The sequence below is a fragment of the Filicampus tigris genome, chromosome 20, assembly GCF_054856515.1.
Source record: "Filicampus tigris isolate MCC_2025a chromosome 20, RoL_Ftig_1.0, whole genome shotgun sequence".
Lineage (NCBI taxonomy): Eukaryota > Metazoa > Chordata > Actinopteri > Syngnathiformes > Syngnathidae > Filicampus > Filicampus tigris.
The window spans coordinates 9,611,611-9,627,302 of record NC_141236.1 but is presented as its reverse complement, the minus strand read 5'-3'; the positions used below and the strand labels follow the sequence as shown (position 1 = coordinate 9,627,302).

The 15,692-nt window shown below is 41.6% G+C and overlaps 1 protein-coding gene across 13 annotated transcripts in view; it reads left to right on the top strand.

The window, feature by feature from the left end:
- The first annotated feature begins 234 nt into the window (after window positions 1-234).
- LOC147128220 (MAM domain-containing glycosylphosphatidylinositol anchor protein 2) overlaps window positions 235-15,692 on the top strand; it is a 178,373-nt gene continuing 162,915 nt past the window's right edge. For 11 of the 13 annotated variants that reach the window (XR_015083827.1, XR_015083823.1, XR_015083826.1 and 8 more), the window contains exons 1-2: window positions 235-437; window positions 641-946. The gene's annotated coding sequence lies outside the window, so the exon portion shown is untranslated. The remainder of the gene's footprint in view (window positions 438-640; window positions 947-15,692) is intronic. The other 2 variants (XR_015083824.1, XR_015083825.1) reach the window with 2 other exon arrangements.

Genomic DNA, 15,692 nt, shown 5'->3' with positions numbered 1-15,692 from the left:
AATAATATATTATATATATTTTATCATATGTAATAAAAAATATTAGGTGACCAACGTGCCAGCGATTTTCATTCACAGTTGTGTACAGTATGCCTTCTTTACTATGCTGTTTCTGCTGTGCACATTTTGGCCTCTAAGGGGCAGTGTGGCACACAGACAGATAACACACCTAAAGTATCGTTTAAATGACCAGAAGAAGAGGGTAAAATAGAAAGACACCAACGAAGAAGAAAGCAGCCGGACTGGAGCTGGTTTGGCGCCAAGAAGAACGACGGACTTCCATAGAAGGCGGCTGGGAAAGAAGAAAAAGTGGATTTAAAAAATAACAACAAAAAAAACAACAACAGCACCCCGTAATGCCGCTTCATGGGAGGCGAGTGTTGACTTTGGACACTAAGAAAAAACAAGTAAACGTAAAACTACAAAGGAGTCGGGAGGTAAGCACACCTGTGCCTTACAATTTAAATTCGGGAAATGAGAGTGAAGTAACTGAAGGGAAAAAAAGGATCAATTTAAGTTAGGCTAGGTTCACACAGCAGGTCTTTATGCTCAATTTTATTTATTTTTTCGTGTAAGCGTTCATATCACATTATAAATGCGACCTCGGTCTCTCTTGTTGTGAACACTTGCGTCTTCAAAGGGACCCGCATGCGCAGAAGAAGAAAATTGCATTCACGCATGCCGTTTCCTGCTCAGGTGTGGGACTTCTGCATGGGAATAAGGGAAGTGCCAGATGGAGACAAACATCGTCGTGTGGTTCCAGGAAAATTAAAAAAACATCTTAATCGCCTCTCGCTCTCATTCTGCCACGCCAGGCGGCCGAGCGCGACGTCTCTCTCCCCCGAGCCCAAAAATGGGAAATGTCAAGATGAGCCGAGGCCGGGTGAGGCGTAATGCGATGATAATGGCGCCTCCCGTGTCGACAGCCTGCCAGAAGGACGAACAGGTTTGTGTTGACGTCAGTGACACGCCGCCGGAGCACATGAGCATCGGTTAGTCTTGATAATGCTCAACAATTTCACAAACGCACTTTACATTAGCAAGGCAAGACAGCTTTATTTATACAGTACATTTCATACATAAGGCAAATTAATGTGCTTCACACAAGCAAAGAGAGAACACGTCATTTACAAACACAACAGCTGACAACATTCAGAAGCAAAGAAAAGAATGTACTTAACAACATTTTAACACATTAACAGAAGACTTGTTTCATGTTTCAATGTCATTAACTTTGTGCTGTGTTGTATTGTGTTTTAGCCCGTTTTAAAAGAGCTAATATCATCCGACTAATTCATCCAGCCAATTAATTGGTTGAGCCATACCTTAAAAACTCAAATTATCTTTCCCCAATGAAATAAATGGAAATGGCTTTAATCTGTCCTGGTCCCCCCCACCCCCAAAAAACAATAACATGGTTTGGTGTATTTTTTTAAACATGAAAAATAGCACTCTATGATGTTGTACCTTTAAAACACAATTACAGAATGAAACAGAATGTAATGAACGAATCAGTTTGTACATCATGACTTTTTATGCTTCAATTCAAATTTTTTATAGAGGATAAAGAATATATGCCTGTGGGTATTGTTATATTGTCTGTAACACTCTTTATATATTGGACGGAGCTTTTCTCATGGTGTTTTAGAAAGAGCAAAAAATACTAGAATATGCGAATGGGAATGCTGTAGTTCTTGATCGTTGGGATATTTTGCCCAAAGTGTGTCACATACAAGACCCCTGGGAAAAATCCTGCATAATAAGTCTCTTTCCAGGTATCTGTTCCGCACGGTTGATCATTCAGACTCATTGTGAACGGGCAAACTTTTTCTCAATCTTCCCGCACGCTTCAGTGTGTGTGACAGAGCGAGACACGATGTCACCCGGCAGACATCGGTAAGTAAAATTTAGCGACGCCATCGGGGGGATAATGACACGACTAATTGGAATAAATCTCCTCGCCGTGGCACGGAGGCTCTAATTATCGTCTGAGGTCGGACGACGACTTGAGCTGCAGCTGCCACAAAGAACGTTACTGTGACAAATGAAAAGCGGTCTCCCGTCAGAGGTTGGAACTTTAGAGATATGTGTTTGCTACCTCTGCCAGGGAAGCTTTGTTTGAATCACTCAAAGAACCTGATACTTAGCAACAAAGATGAATTAGACATTAGTGCCGATGTAAAGACTCTTAATTGCTCTTATTTATTTTTTTCCTGCCCTGAAAATCACTAAATGTATATGTAATCTTTTATGTCATTATAGGTTTTTAATGTATGGAGGTGGGGGGGTGGAAAGTCATAGAGCGTGTCGTCCATCGCTCCGGTGACCACGTGCTATAGTTAGCACTAAGCCCGAGGTGTTAGCGGGGGCACACCGACAGTCCACTTATCAAATCCCCAAGAAAAAGATGGCAAATCCCCTTTTCTCCCTGACCTTATCTGGCGTCTGTCCCAGCAGCCTTTTCACCACACTGCTTCTCAACTGCATTAGAGCGTAGAGCTATCAGCTTATTGCTCCCCCCCCCCCGAAGCCTTCCTCCCCACATGAAGAAGTGCGAGACCCCCGGAACATTCTTGTCGGGATAGCTTTAGATTTCCTCCGGGATGTGCCTCATTCAGGGATGCGTCTCGTGCCAGATTCCAAAGACATTTGATCTGGCTTTGCTTTTTATTTTTATCGTCGCAGAGGCCAGGTGTGTCGACATTAGTTGGTTTCACGTGTGCCAGGGAGCGTGCAAAGGGACGGGTTAGGGTTTTAAATAAGGGTTAGGGTTTCCACTCTGTGTGAGGTTTTTAACTTTGGGCAGAGCTGGGGTTTCAAACTTGGGTTGTTGTTATCCTTATGGTTTGAAATTGGTGTTTCAAGGCGGGATTAAGTTTAGTTAAGTTAAGGTTTTTTTGGGTTTCAAACAAAAGTTATGGTTTCAAACCTGGGTTAGAGTTTAAGTTTTGGTTTTCAAGCAAGCGTTAGGTTTTCAAAGTAGGGGTTTAAGTCTCACTTAGGGTTTCAAGTTAGGATTTGGATATTAAATTGAAACTAAACAATGCATAGGGTCCACAAATAGGGTTTTAGAAGTTAGGGTTTCAAAGAAGGATTTCAAGTTAGTGTTTTGAATTGTGATTTCAAACCTGGTTGGGGTTTGAAAATGAGGGTTCACTTCCAGGCCTGGGTTATGATTTCAAAGTAGGGTTTCGAGTTAGGGTTTTAATTTACAGTATCAAATTAGGATTTCAAGCCTGGATTGTCTTTTCAAGTTAGAATTTTAAGTCTTTGTTAAAGTTTTATGTTAAGAAGTCAAGTCTGGGGTAAGGTTTCAAAATTAAGGTTTCGAGCCAGGGTTCGATTTTTCCAAGGGGGACTTAAAGTTAGTGTTTTAAATTAAGGTTTCAAGACTGGATTAGGGTTTCAAATTAGGGGTTCAGGCCTGTCTTAAGTGTTAATTAAGTTAGAGTTTCAAGACTGGGTTATAGTTTCAAAGTCGGGTTTCAAGCCTGTATTAGGTTTTCATGTTAGTTAATATGACGAAGAAGGGTTTCAAGGCAGCCTTTATGCTTATAAGGAGACTCATTTGCAAAGGCTGAGGCATCATCAATCTTTTTTTGTTTTTTTTTCCCCGTGAAGCCCGACGGGAGGGGGACGCACGGGGGGGGCTTTGAGAGGGGATGCGGAAATCGCCACTTAATTGTCGTCCTTCTCGACAGCTTCTAATTACAGCGGGTGCTTAAGATCTCATTAGCACTTCTCCTCACACATGACTTGTGGATGAAGAGCAGAGTTTATTCCACACCGGCTCACCCTGCAACAGCCGTGGACGCCGACACCCTCCCCCCGTGACGGCCGCGCCTCCGCGTGGGCAGGAGGGCGCGTTCGTTGACCCCAAAGAGGTCACGCTGGCACTTTTCTCGGTTTGGCCTCGCTGTGATTAAGTGGCAAGCGGTGGCGAGGGTCTTGTTGAGCGCTTCAACAGATGACGGCCATCCGGGGCACGTTTTGTCCTCCAGCGTCCTCGGATGAGTCGTTCTTCTTCTTCTTCTTCTTCTTCCTTTTTTTTTTTTTTTTTTTTTTTTTTTACCGCCGCTGAGGTGCTAGTGTGTTTAATCTAAGATTTCAAATTGGGATAAAGAATTAATCAAATTCATATTGACATGGCCAAGTAATAGGAATGCTATTGTCAAATCACAAAGGTGCAATTGGGGGGGAAAAATACAAAAAATGAAACATATAGTGTCTTGATGAGTTTAGAGTTTAAAAGTTGGGTTTGAAGCCTGGGTATAAGGTCTTAAAAGGTTAGGGTGTCAAACCAGGCTTAGGGTGTTAAATGAGTGTTTCAAGCCAGAGTTATGGTTTCAAGCTATTAGGATTTCAAAGAGGGGTTAAGGCTTTCAAATTAGGGTTTTAAACCACGGTGTGATTTCAAAGCAGGCTTATAAAATCGGTTTTAAAGATAGTTGCAGGGTTTCAAATTCGGGTGTCAGGCTAAGGTTAGACTTCCAAATTCGGATTTCAGGAGAGCAGTTTAAGGTTTGGGTCCAATCTGTAGTGCAATGCCTGCGACCTATAGGAGGGGAGTGGAACAGCGTGTCATGAGTTCTCACTTGGTTTCAAAATTGTTCAGCCTTGGCGGAGGTCTACATAGTGTCATTCCACCGCATTTATTATTATTATTTTTTTTTTTATAAAAGCCGAATCCCCTCAGAGCTCAATTTATGGAATCTTTAATGGGCAAACTTTTGTGCCGAGGAAACATGAAGCATAAAGTTTTCGAGCTGCATCGCTCCAAAAATGTCTTGAAGTGAAAAAGTCAGCAAACAACATCTGGAGCGAAAACTTTCCTCGTGGTTCAAGTCGCAACACAGCAAACATCTGAACAGCGGTTTGATTTTTTTATTTTTTTTATTTTGGCGGCGTTAGTGTGAAGAAGACCTGCTGTCGCTTTGCACGCACGCTCACATCTCACACCTTACGCATTTCAATCCTCTGCTTTAATTTCTAGCACAACTTCACTGTGAAGTGTAAACAACAACAACAATGGCGCAGATGATGTACTTTCACTTTCTGCGCACCTGAATTAGAAAAGCCGGGGATCAACCACAACAATGTGCTGGAGCTCTTGTCTTGCCATGATTAGATTATGCAAGTGTACCTAATTCTAACGTTGCATCCACTCAGTGTCTTCCTTTGTACACTTGATGCAAGCATTCATTGCTGTTGTGTACAGTAGAACCATCAAGGACAAACACACATTCAAACTGGCTTATCGAGTACACAGGCGGCACAATGCAAACCTCCTCCTCCTTGCAGGCACATTAATATGCCTACGCCAGAAAAACGAGATTATTGTGTCAGTTTATTCTTCTTCTTGGTGCACAATCAGCATAATAATGTCAGCGTGATTAAATAAAGATTCGCGCGTGACCGTGCTGACAGCTCCCCCCATTAATAAAATGTCAAAATCAGTTTATCGGATGCATACTAAAAGTCGGCGGGGCCGCAATCAGCCTCTGTACTTGTCCCAGGTGCTAATTTGCTGCCTGTTTTCCATATGAAAGAGATGAGGTGCGCTTCGCTGGTCCGCCTGCGTAACGTGCTGACAGCGTGCGGCCCGCAACCTGCTGCCTCTGTGGTGACTCGTGTCTGCACACGCGCCTCATGACGTCCACATATAGAGCTACATTTCCTGTACGTATTATAAATACATAAAGGATTAGGGCTTCAAAGTAGGGTTTCAAGCCTGAGCTGGGGTTTTAAACAAGGTTTCGATTTTTCCAAAGTAGGGTTTCAAGCCAGAGTTGTGGTTTCAAAATAGGGTTTCAAGCCAAGGCCAGGGTGTCAAGGATGGGTTCCAAAGTAGGGTTTCAAGTTTGGGTTTCAAGCCAATATTAGGGTTTCAAACACGGTTCATGGATTGGATTGAGGATTTCTAAGTAGGGTTTCATGCCAGGTTTAAGTAGATTTTCAAATGGAGTTTCAGGGAAGTATTTCAAGTTAGGTTTTGAAGCCTAAGCCTGGTTTAGCGTTTTGAAGTAGGGTTACAAGCCAGCATCATGGTTCCAAGTTAAGGTTTCATGCCAAAGCCTGGGATAGGGTATCAAATGGGGGTTAGAATTTCCAAGTAGAGCTTCAATTCAGCGTTAGGGTTTCTGGTTAGTTTCAAGTCAGCATTCCCTGAATGGTCATTTAAGGCAAAATGAAATCATTTTTTGTTGCCACAAAACCTGGAGACATCGCTATATCTGATGCTACAAATGTCCAATGAAAAGCACATACAGCTGCATGACCAAATTTGACTACTTTCTTCTTTATTGCAGAGAGCAACAAAGTGTTCATTTTTTTTTTTTTTTTTTGTGCACTGTATACTTTCTTCTCTAAGAAGCCTGGCGTACATTGCGGCAGCGTTAAAGACAGGGACACAAACAGGAAATCAATACGAGGCGGTTGATTCTGTTTGGTTGCCTTTGCGCCGCACTGAGAAAATTAAATAAATAAAAAAACTGAACAGAGGGGAGGCTGCTATTTTGGAGAGTGAAATGACATTTTGCGGCTCAGGTCAAACATGACTGTGAAGGCAGCGTCTCTCAGAGGCTTGTTTTTATTCCTGGGAAATGATTTTCCTCCTTTCAACATCAGTCAGGGGCTCACGAGGCAGCGCTAAATCCCAACACGGAGCTCAGTATACATATAAAGATGTTTTGTTTTTTTGTTGTTTGTTTTTGTAAAGCTTCTGGCCTCATTTTCGAAGTAAACTGAACAAAAACAGAACAACCGAGATGGACATGAGCACAGGTGCTGCTGTTGATGCTATTGCAAAGTCAACTTCTTTTTATTGAACCAATACTCGTTCGCTGCCTCACCGTAACGTTCACGTGTCCGTCGCAACAGACTGCCAGAACTATATCACGACGGAAACGAATCGCGTGAATTCAAATAAGCGGGAAACGTAGCGGGGCACTCTGCAGGTTGAAAAAAACAATTGTCGCTAAACCCCAAACCAAGTCAAGTACGCCGCCACAGTTGAGCAGAGCGCTCGGCTGCAGCGGAAACACTTGGAAGATTCCATCGCTGCCAGCGAAACATGTGTTGACGCAACCTGAGTGCATGTGCTTGTCATGGAGGTGACGCCCGGCGGCGCATCACAGACTCATCCATATTTCAAACGTTTCTCTTTTTTGGTTTGCCTCTCAGACCAAGTTGGGCACAAGGCAAAACAGAACAAACAAACAAAACAAAAAAACGGGCTAAAAATGTAGCATTTAAAGTTGCAGGCGCATTTGCTCTGAAAGGGACAAAAGAAAATCTACCGGTACTCATTTGGAAATATAGGCTTTACGAGCATGTACAGTATGTCTCAATTTAGTGAATTCTTTTACTTATTTATGGCGAAATGCATGTTTGGATTGTGTGTGTCTGTGTGTAACATGAATTTTGTGCTTATCTTCTTATTATATGATTAGCGTGATTATGGCTATTATGTCTACTGAGCAGTCCCACGTGCTGTAGCTCCTGTATGTCGGGGTGTGAGCAGGGCTCTTTCAACATATTTGACCTCCACAGCTTTTACAGTACATTACTCTTCATTTTAACAACCCGAAGGAACATTACTGCCGTAATAAGCGAATTGGAGCGTGCTTGCCCGCTGCGGGTGTACCGTAAAGCGACTTTGACAGTCTAAATAGTCTCCTGGATGGGTGCTGACATTTTATGAATTCAGCTTATGTATTAGCTGATTCAGGAATACACAAGGAAAAACTACTCGGTGAGGCTGTTTGAGATTCTCTGCAGGTGACCACCAACAAGACTTTGTGTACCTGCGCGATATTCCGATTGCTTATTTAGCTGAGCGCGCACATACTTGAGGGTGTTGACGAGCAAAAATATCAAAACATCAGCTATTCGCGTTTTGTGGATGTTATGTTTTGAGTTTGTCATTTAAATCATTAGTACGCAAAAAAAAAAAAAAAAATATTATATTTTGATGTAGTAATGAGTTAAATGGTTAATTTACTAGCTCCTTAGCTAGTTGGCAAATGTATTGCAGGGATATTTAGAGGGAGGCTATTGCCATTCCTAGCGTGTCCATGACACCAGGGGCATATAAATAAACTTCCCCCAACACATTTGATTAACTTCTCTCATGCCCCCGAGGTATGAGGCCTTAGAAGCTCACCAACATTTAATCCTCGCCTCCGCTGAGAAGACGGCCGCTAATTCCAATCGCAAGCATCTGATCCTGCGTGGCCGCCGGCGTCGAGCTTCGCCACTGTTAGCGGAAAAAAACAGAAAACAGCAAAGGCATCATCAAGCCTTTAGCTTGATCGGGATCGTTATTGTCTACGGTTAGTTCTTTGTTTTTAGTTGGTGAGTTGGCTAACGTATTAGTTACCTGAATTGATCTAGTTAGTTAATTAACGGGATTACACAAAGAAGCTTGACATTTTGTCAATGTTTACGTTTTGTAAAAGTGTAATTTTTCATGACTTTAGTTGGGTTGTTCGTTAGTTACAGTAGTTCCTTAGTTAGCCCCTTCGCCTTTAGCTGGTTAGCTTATTAGTTAGTTACATGGATTTTGCAAAAACATTAAATTCATTGGCGTTGTTAGTTGACTAGTAATTGTCTCATTAGTTATGTAGTTAGCTACCAGAGTAGCCCAAAACTTTAGCTTGTTAGTTATCCCCTTAGTTATGGAGCTAGTTAACTCTTAGTTCATTATAAGAGTTACACAGAAAAGGTTTATCCTGCTGCAGGTGCGATGCAGCAATATTAACCCATTACAAAGGGGAGGAAGGCCCTCGCATCATTTTCTTGCAATGAAACCGCAATGAGCGTCGATTACATTGTGATATGGGTGTAATTACACAGGAAGCCCCCGCCAGCAGACGTGTTTGAACAGCTGCAAATGTAGACACCGTCCACCTCTGTTGTTTTAGCGCAATTATTTACTTTCATCCTGACGTTTAACGGACAGCCCATTGTCGCCGCACCAGCCTCTTTGATTGGTCCAGGGTCATTGTTCTGTCCTTTGATGAGCTTTTCTCTTTTTTTCTTTCTTTTTTTTCTTTTTTAATGGGAGTGTGCTGAGGGTTTTTAACGGGCCGGCGACGCTTATGGACAACGTGGGAATTTCTCAAGCTGACACAGACAAAAAAACAAGTCATCCGCCGCTGAGTTTTGATGATGCGGCGCTGGTGTTGAAGGTCCCTTATGCTCAAGTGAAGAAATAAGCATTGTGTCACTAATGCTGACGACAACAAGATGGATGCATAGATCACAGGCTAACAGCGTTCAATTAGTTTCGGAACGAGGGCAAGAAAGCACATTTTCATCCACGCTTTTTCGTCGGTTAAATAGTTTAACAGTAGTACACAAAAACACTCCAGTTAGTTTGGAATTTGTTCATTTGTTTGTCGTTAACTTCTTACCTGCATTCCACATGCACACACAAAGTAGTGAACGTAGTAAGAAACCAAGAGAGGAAGAAACATTTGAACTCTTTACAAGTAAGCCAATTGCCCATTTGCTAACTTTGTTGATACCTTTTCGAACCAAAACAGCAGCATCATACCATATAAACAGTCATGAATTGGAGACTTTATTGCATGTTGTAAACTGCTTTCTTCAACTAAACAGATCGTAAAATATGATTTATTTTTCCAGAAAACATCCACAAAGTTTTGCGGGAACTTTTTTTTATGTAATGATAAAAAAAAAAAAAAGATGCGCACACCTCAATGAAGGTAATAATACTGCTCAAATGTCAACCCCCAAAAAGATATTAAAAATAAAGCAACCCTGTCAATAAAGCGGTGCATCCCTGGCCGCAGTCCTTATGAATATCATTATTGGTGTTTGGGCTACCTTTTATTTCCTTGAGAAATGAGGTGTCAAAATAAAAATAATGCATTGAAATGGAAAGCAATCTCGCGATGCGTTTATGATTGACTGAATTTGTCTGCCGACTTTTACATTTCCCCAGTTTCTTGGACAATTTATCTCCCTCTGTGTCGAGGACGTCTGAGTTTTTTTTATTTTTTTTTATATTAAATACAGAACTGACCAGGATGTTCTTAAGTTCACGAAGCCAGTATGCAGCCTGACTTCATTTCCGAGGTGAAATCATGTTCACTGGTATCATTAAGGCATCATTGGGAAGAAAATTTGCAATTTAAATCACACTTTCTGATATCATCCAGGATCTTAAAGTACAATTACCGTCATCCTCGCAGTGGTTCGCCTCTTAATTTTCTCCCCTGACGTGATTTAAACATGATTGCAGAGCCGCCACTGAAAATTTAATGGAAAGGTAATTAGCTAAAGGAGAAAAATAGTTCCTTGCAGGAGTGTCTGGAATTTAGATGGAAGCATCCACCTTTTTTTTTTTTTTACATTTGTGAAAAACTGTCACAGGTGCTGAACAAAGGTTTCTCCTCCAAAATATATCGTCACATGATAACAATCATTGATCCATGTTTGTGTAACTTGTAATGATGGACAGCTTACTTTACAGCTAATGGCAAAGCTAACTAGTTTGACTATCAACTGTTAGCTTGAAGTTGTCTTCAAGTTTAAGACTTGGCTAAAACTCTTGAAAGATTCAACTTGACTTTGGCTTGACTTAGCCTTCAACTACATGACTTGACAAGTCTTGCCTCTTTACTTTTGATAAGAATTTTCAAGGAAGTGTGCCATTTGATAGTAGTGAGTGAGTTTTGTAATGGACAGTAAAAAGATGGGAATGATTAAAAAAAAAAGCAATAACTGTGTGATTCTGAATGTATTAATACAACTAGCTATTGCACATACCAATAATGAGTGCCAAATGGCCAATGTGCAAATATGTTGATGACTTACAACTTGCTTAACCAGGCTTGATTTTTACCACAATAACTTGACGACGACTTGAGACTTACAGTAGTCATGACTTTCATTTGCTCCCCCCTCAGCTTTTAAATAAAGTATTTTTATCCCTAAACAAGCCAATATCTGTACATATCAGCTCGTCACTTTCATTTTCCCGTTGCATTCATCACAAAAATAAGTCTTTTATAGAAATTATAGCAATTATTCCAGGACGGCTGCTTTGCGTCACTTCCGATCAGCGTCTCATATGCTGACTTCTAAGCTTTTTACATGTGAAGGTAATATTGTGCGTTTCATCCGCCGCCACTCTGCTAATTCGAATCATGCGGAATGCCATCAAAGGCACAGTTACGCGTAACAGATCCGCAGCGGCTAACTTGATTAAATCAAGCACGGTGGCACACCAAAGACACCAGCATCTGTGTTCTTGTGCATATCAATGGCGCAGAGTCTTAACCGGTACAGTCAACCTATAGACATTTTTGGTATGTATCGTCTCCACTAAATATCAATGTTAGGGTCAATTTGAAACAAACTTTTCTACGATTGCTCTTTTTTGTAAAATGATTTTTGCACGTTCATAATAATTTGTAAATTTGTGGGAAAATGGGTAACATTTGTAAAAACTGTAAAGACAAAGGAATCCCAGGCAAATGTTACATTTATTCTAAAAAAAAAAGAAAAAAAGTTTGTAAAAAAATAAGTGTATTTGTATAGAGAAAGACAGACATTCATTTTAACATGTGAATCTGAATACAACATTTTAAAATGTTTAAAATAATAACATTAAAAAAAAATGTTTTAAAGATGTATGTTTGTGAAATTTTACATTAAATATATACATTTGTTAACATGTAAAAAAGGAGTGCATCATTAATAGGAACAATTTATAAATTTTAGAGAATTGTCGATGAAAATCTGTTTTGATTAAACATGCAAATCTGCAAAAAGTAATGATTAAAAAAAAAATCAAAATAGAAGAATGTGTAAACATGCAAAAAGTTAATGTAACGTACAATGTTAATCATTCCAGGCTTTAGATCGCCATTGAAAATGTGTTTTGATGCCATTTTCCCCCCTCCTTCAATTTATTAAATGCTGCAATGCGTTTTCCGCCAATAGAGACCAACACATCCTGGGCTCTGAGCATGAAATATAAAAATGGTTTGTGTTTGAAGTGTGCAGCCTACTATAACACAGGAGTGGTGCTTTCCTCTTTTTTTGGGTGGGGTGGAGCGTGGGGGGGGTGCGTGACTACAGGAATCCGAGGATTGCTAAATGACAGTTGAATAGGAAGTTGCACCTTTTTTAATGAAATGAACAAATGTCCAGTTTTTTGGGGGGGTTTTTTGCATGCGAACAATCGGTTTTATTCACACCGGAACAGTGAGTGTACTCCACTTCCTGTTTGTTGCCGCACGCCACTGAGCTCACTGCAGCCCGTAATGAGCTGCCTGGTGCCTCAGCGGCTCTGATCAAGACTTCCTTGTGATCACTTCCCAGTGTAATCCCTCGTCGGCCGGCTTCCTAGCAGCCAGCGGCCCGCTTCCCATTAGCGCCGCCGCCGTATCATGCATGGCCACGTTAACTCTTTCCAGAACGAATTCATGAAAGGTTCAAGCTACACACACACACATGCACAGGCGCAGACATAGTCTTATAGAACCTCATGTACATTCTCTAACGTCTAATGAGGCCTACGTGCTGTATAAGGCATGAGGGTGAAAAGGAGGCACGGATAATAACTCAGCCCGTGGAGGTGACCGCTTAGCCTCCAGTTTAAAATGTCACACATTTACATGAGTTTTCAGCTGCAGGCTCAGTGCTGCGTGGTGCCGAATACGTGACCTGACACGTACCTTACAAATAGCATACGAACAAATGTGTCAAAATGTCACACTTTGCAACACGTGACCCACAATGAGACCCACTAAGGTCCGCCAGACACCGAGCGATGCGACTGGACTGCCACGCAGTGTGCAACGTTCACCGACTGGGGTTGTCATGAGTTTGCCGACCGTCTTTGTGACAATCCACTTTGTCCTTGACAATCACGCCATGTTTTTGTGGTTCAATTAGAAAATAATGAGAGTGGAATTGACTATGTGAGGCCTCAAATCCAAAGTTAGGGTTGCAGTTTTTTCATGCCAGGATGTTGGTAGGTGTCCGGTGCTCAATTCCTTCGTGTGTGGCAAAGAGTTGCGAACTACTTTTTTCACAGTGCACCACTTAAGCCGTACGATCGCGTCAGTCGGTGTGTTGTGGGTCTAAGTTTGTATTTTGAGTTTGTATTAAGTCATAAGTAGTGTCCACGTTTAAAATGTGTAAAATTTAAAAACAAATTACAGTTGTAAAAATTGGTGAAAATATCAAAACTCTAATTCGAATCCGAATTTTTCATTTAAGAAGTTTCGTTTTTTTTTTTTACCTACAAAATGTTCATAAGTAATTCTGTTGAATTTGATGCAATATACATTGAATATGATCACTGTTGGTTAACCAACACAAAACTAAGAAATGTTAAAGGATCTGGAAGGACTTCTTTCACTGCTACAGTTTGCTTGCATTGGGGCCAAGCAGAGCAGTGACCATCAGCAAAATAATTTTGCAGTTTATGGCTTGGTAACAAGCAGTACTGCCACCTAGAGGACTGGAGTACAACAATCGTGCCTGTTGTAAGCCAATCAAACGGACCTTTGTCCGTCCAGATAAAACCTATCAACCACCTGCTTAACAATTTTGAGTGCAACTTCTATTGTTTTTCCGTTCTGAATTCACTGTCCGCTGCCTCTTTGCACGGCGTTGGAGACTTGACTGGACGGCGGGTCGCTGACGAGGATAAATGATCTCCCGGCCAGGGAAGTAGTTTGGATCCCGCGGGCTCGCGAGGTCAGATCTTGCAGTTATGTGGATTAACTTCTGCTTTTTTCCCCTCGCCCTTCTCTCTTCGGGCCTTCGCAAATCCCCCGTCCACACGTCGCTGTATCAACACGGCCCTGTGTCCTTGCTGCTTGCTGCTGCTAATGAATTATTCAACAACAGCAATGCTCATATCGGCCTGGGCTGCAGCTTCACACTGTGACTTTAACAGTCGGTGCGGGGGACCAATAAGTCTCCCTCATAACCTAGCTAACTAGCAAACCCCCCCTTCCTTCATCGGCCCTTTCCTAATTCTGGGCAGAAAGCGGTTTATTGACAGTGCTAAGGCAACCACACGTTTTACGATAGAGTGATGCCTCGATATGGGCTTAATTGAAGTTATAAGGAAATGAAACTCCGAGTAACTAAACACTTGTATGTTTGGCTGCTCAGAAGTCCTCACTCACCGCAATTTGTGATCAAGAAAGTATGGCAAGAATCCCACTGCTTTTGACTCATTTTTATTCAAGATTCCCCTCCTGTAAGACACTGCACAGCATTGGTCAAAATATAAAAAATGATTCTGTCCTTGTTGCTGCATGAATAATTCAACGTTCATATCGCAGCCAAGGGGACCAAAGCCCCAACATACCCAACTAGCTAATTCCCCCCGACTCTACGCTCCTTTACCCCACCGCCGTTTCCCACCACTTTTTCACCCCAATCCGTGTCTTCTCGAGCCCTCTGCTCGCTATCTGTCAGCCGCTCCGAAGGACAGCCACTTTAAACCTTTTGCCCACAGCTCTTTCTTTTCTCGCCTCTCAATATCACACCTACCTCGCTCTTCCAGCCACCGACCTCCGGGGCTGGAACAAATATGCTTTCAGGGAATCTTTCAGCATTCCTTTGCTCATTAAAGCTCATTTCTTTGTCGGTATGGGTGGACAAACGGACAGACTTCGGCTCGCGTTCGCACCACGCCGATCAATGTGTTAACTCTGATTTGGCGGCACGCAAGATGGCCCCTAGTCAAACACCAAACTAGGAAAGAACCATTTTCAGCACTCTCACCAGTCACCATTTTATACAAATTCCATCCAACTTTAAAAGATTTTTTGTTTTAGTTCTATTGACTGTGATTGATTGATATCTGACATATAATTTACTAAATTGCAAACATTACAACAATTTTCATTACAACTGACTTGAACTAGCCTGGTAGTCAAATCAGTACATGCTCCTTTTCAGCAGTCAGAATTTTGTACAGCTATTTCTCCAACCTTTAGAGATGACTAATCTTACCAGGGCAAGAATTCATTTCATTTTCTTTTTCTTAATTAGATCAGATTTAAGATGGCTCCAATAGTGGAGGTAAAATGTCAAACCAACTCGTGTCTGTTTTCATCGTTCTACTGACTGACATTTGACTGACGATTGATCCAATACAAGTTTAAAGGTCATGAATAATCCATGTTTTTTTTTTTTTTGCAGTGTAGTTTAGCAGATGTGCATGAATTATATTTGTATGATCATCTCACCTCCCCCATCTCGTAATCTTCCATCATTTTTGTCACATTCATCAGCCCAAGACGTAATCGGTCTATCGGGCCATCTCCTTTTAATTAATTTGGCGACGCGGTAAACATGGCGCTCAATGCGTCGCTGCGGCACTTTGTGTAGGTGAAAAAGCGCATAAAAAACACAAAATGGTCTTTTATTCACTGTTTTTATGAAGCCGTTAAAACATTTCAAGGAGCTGGAGAACCAAGGTAAAAAAAAAAAAAAAAAGCGGCGGCGAGACGAACGTGTTGTCATCACTTTTGATTGCAAACCACACAAATGTCGGCCACATTGACACATACACACCATTGGAAATAATTAGTTGGGATGATTCATTGATCCAAGGCGAGGAGATAACATGTAATTTACTAATAGAGGCCCAGTGAAGAACATCAGAGGGGAACAGCTGGAAGGCTCCG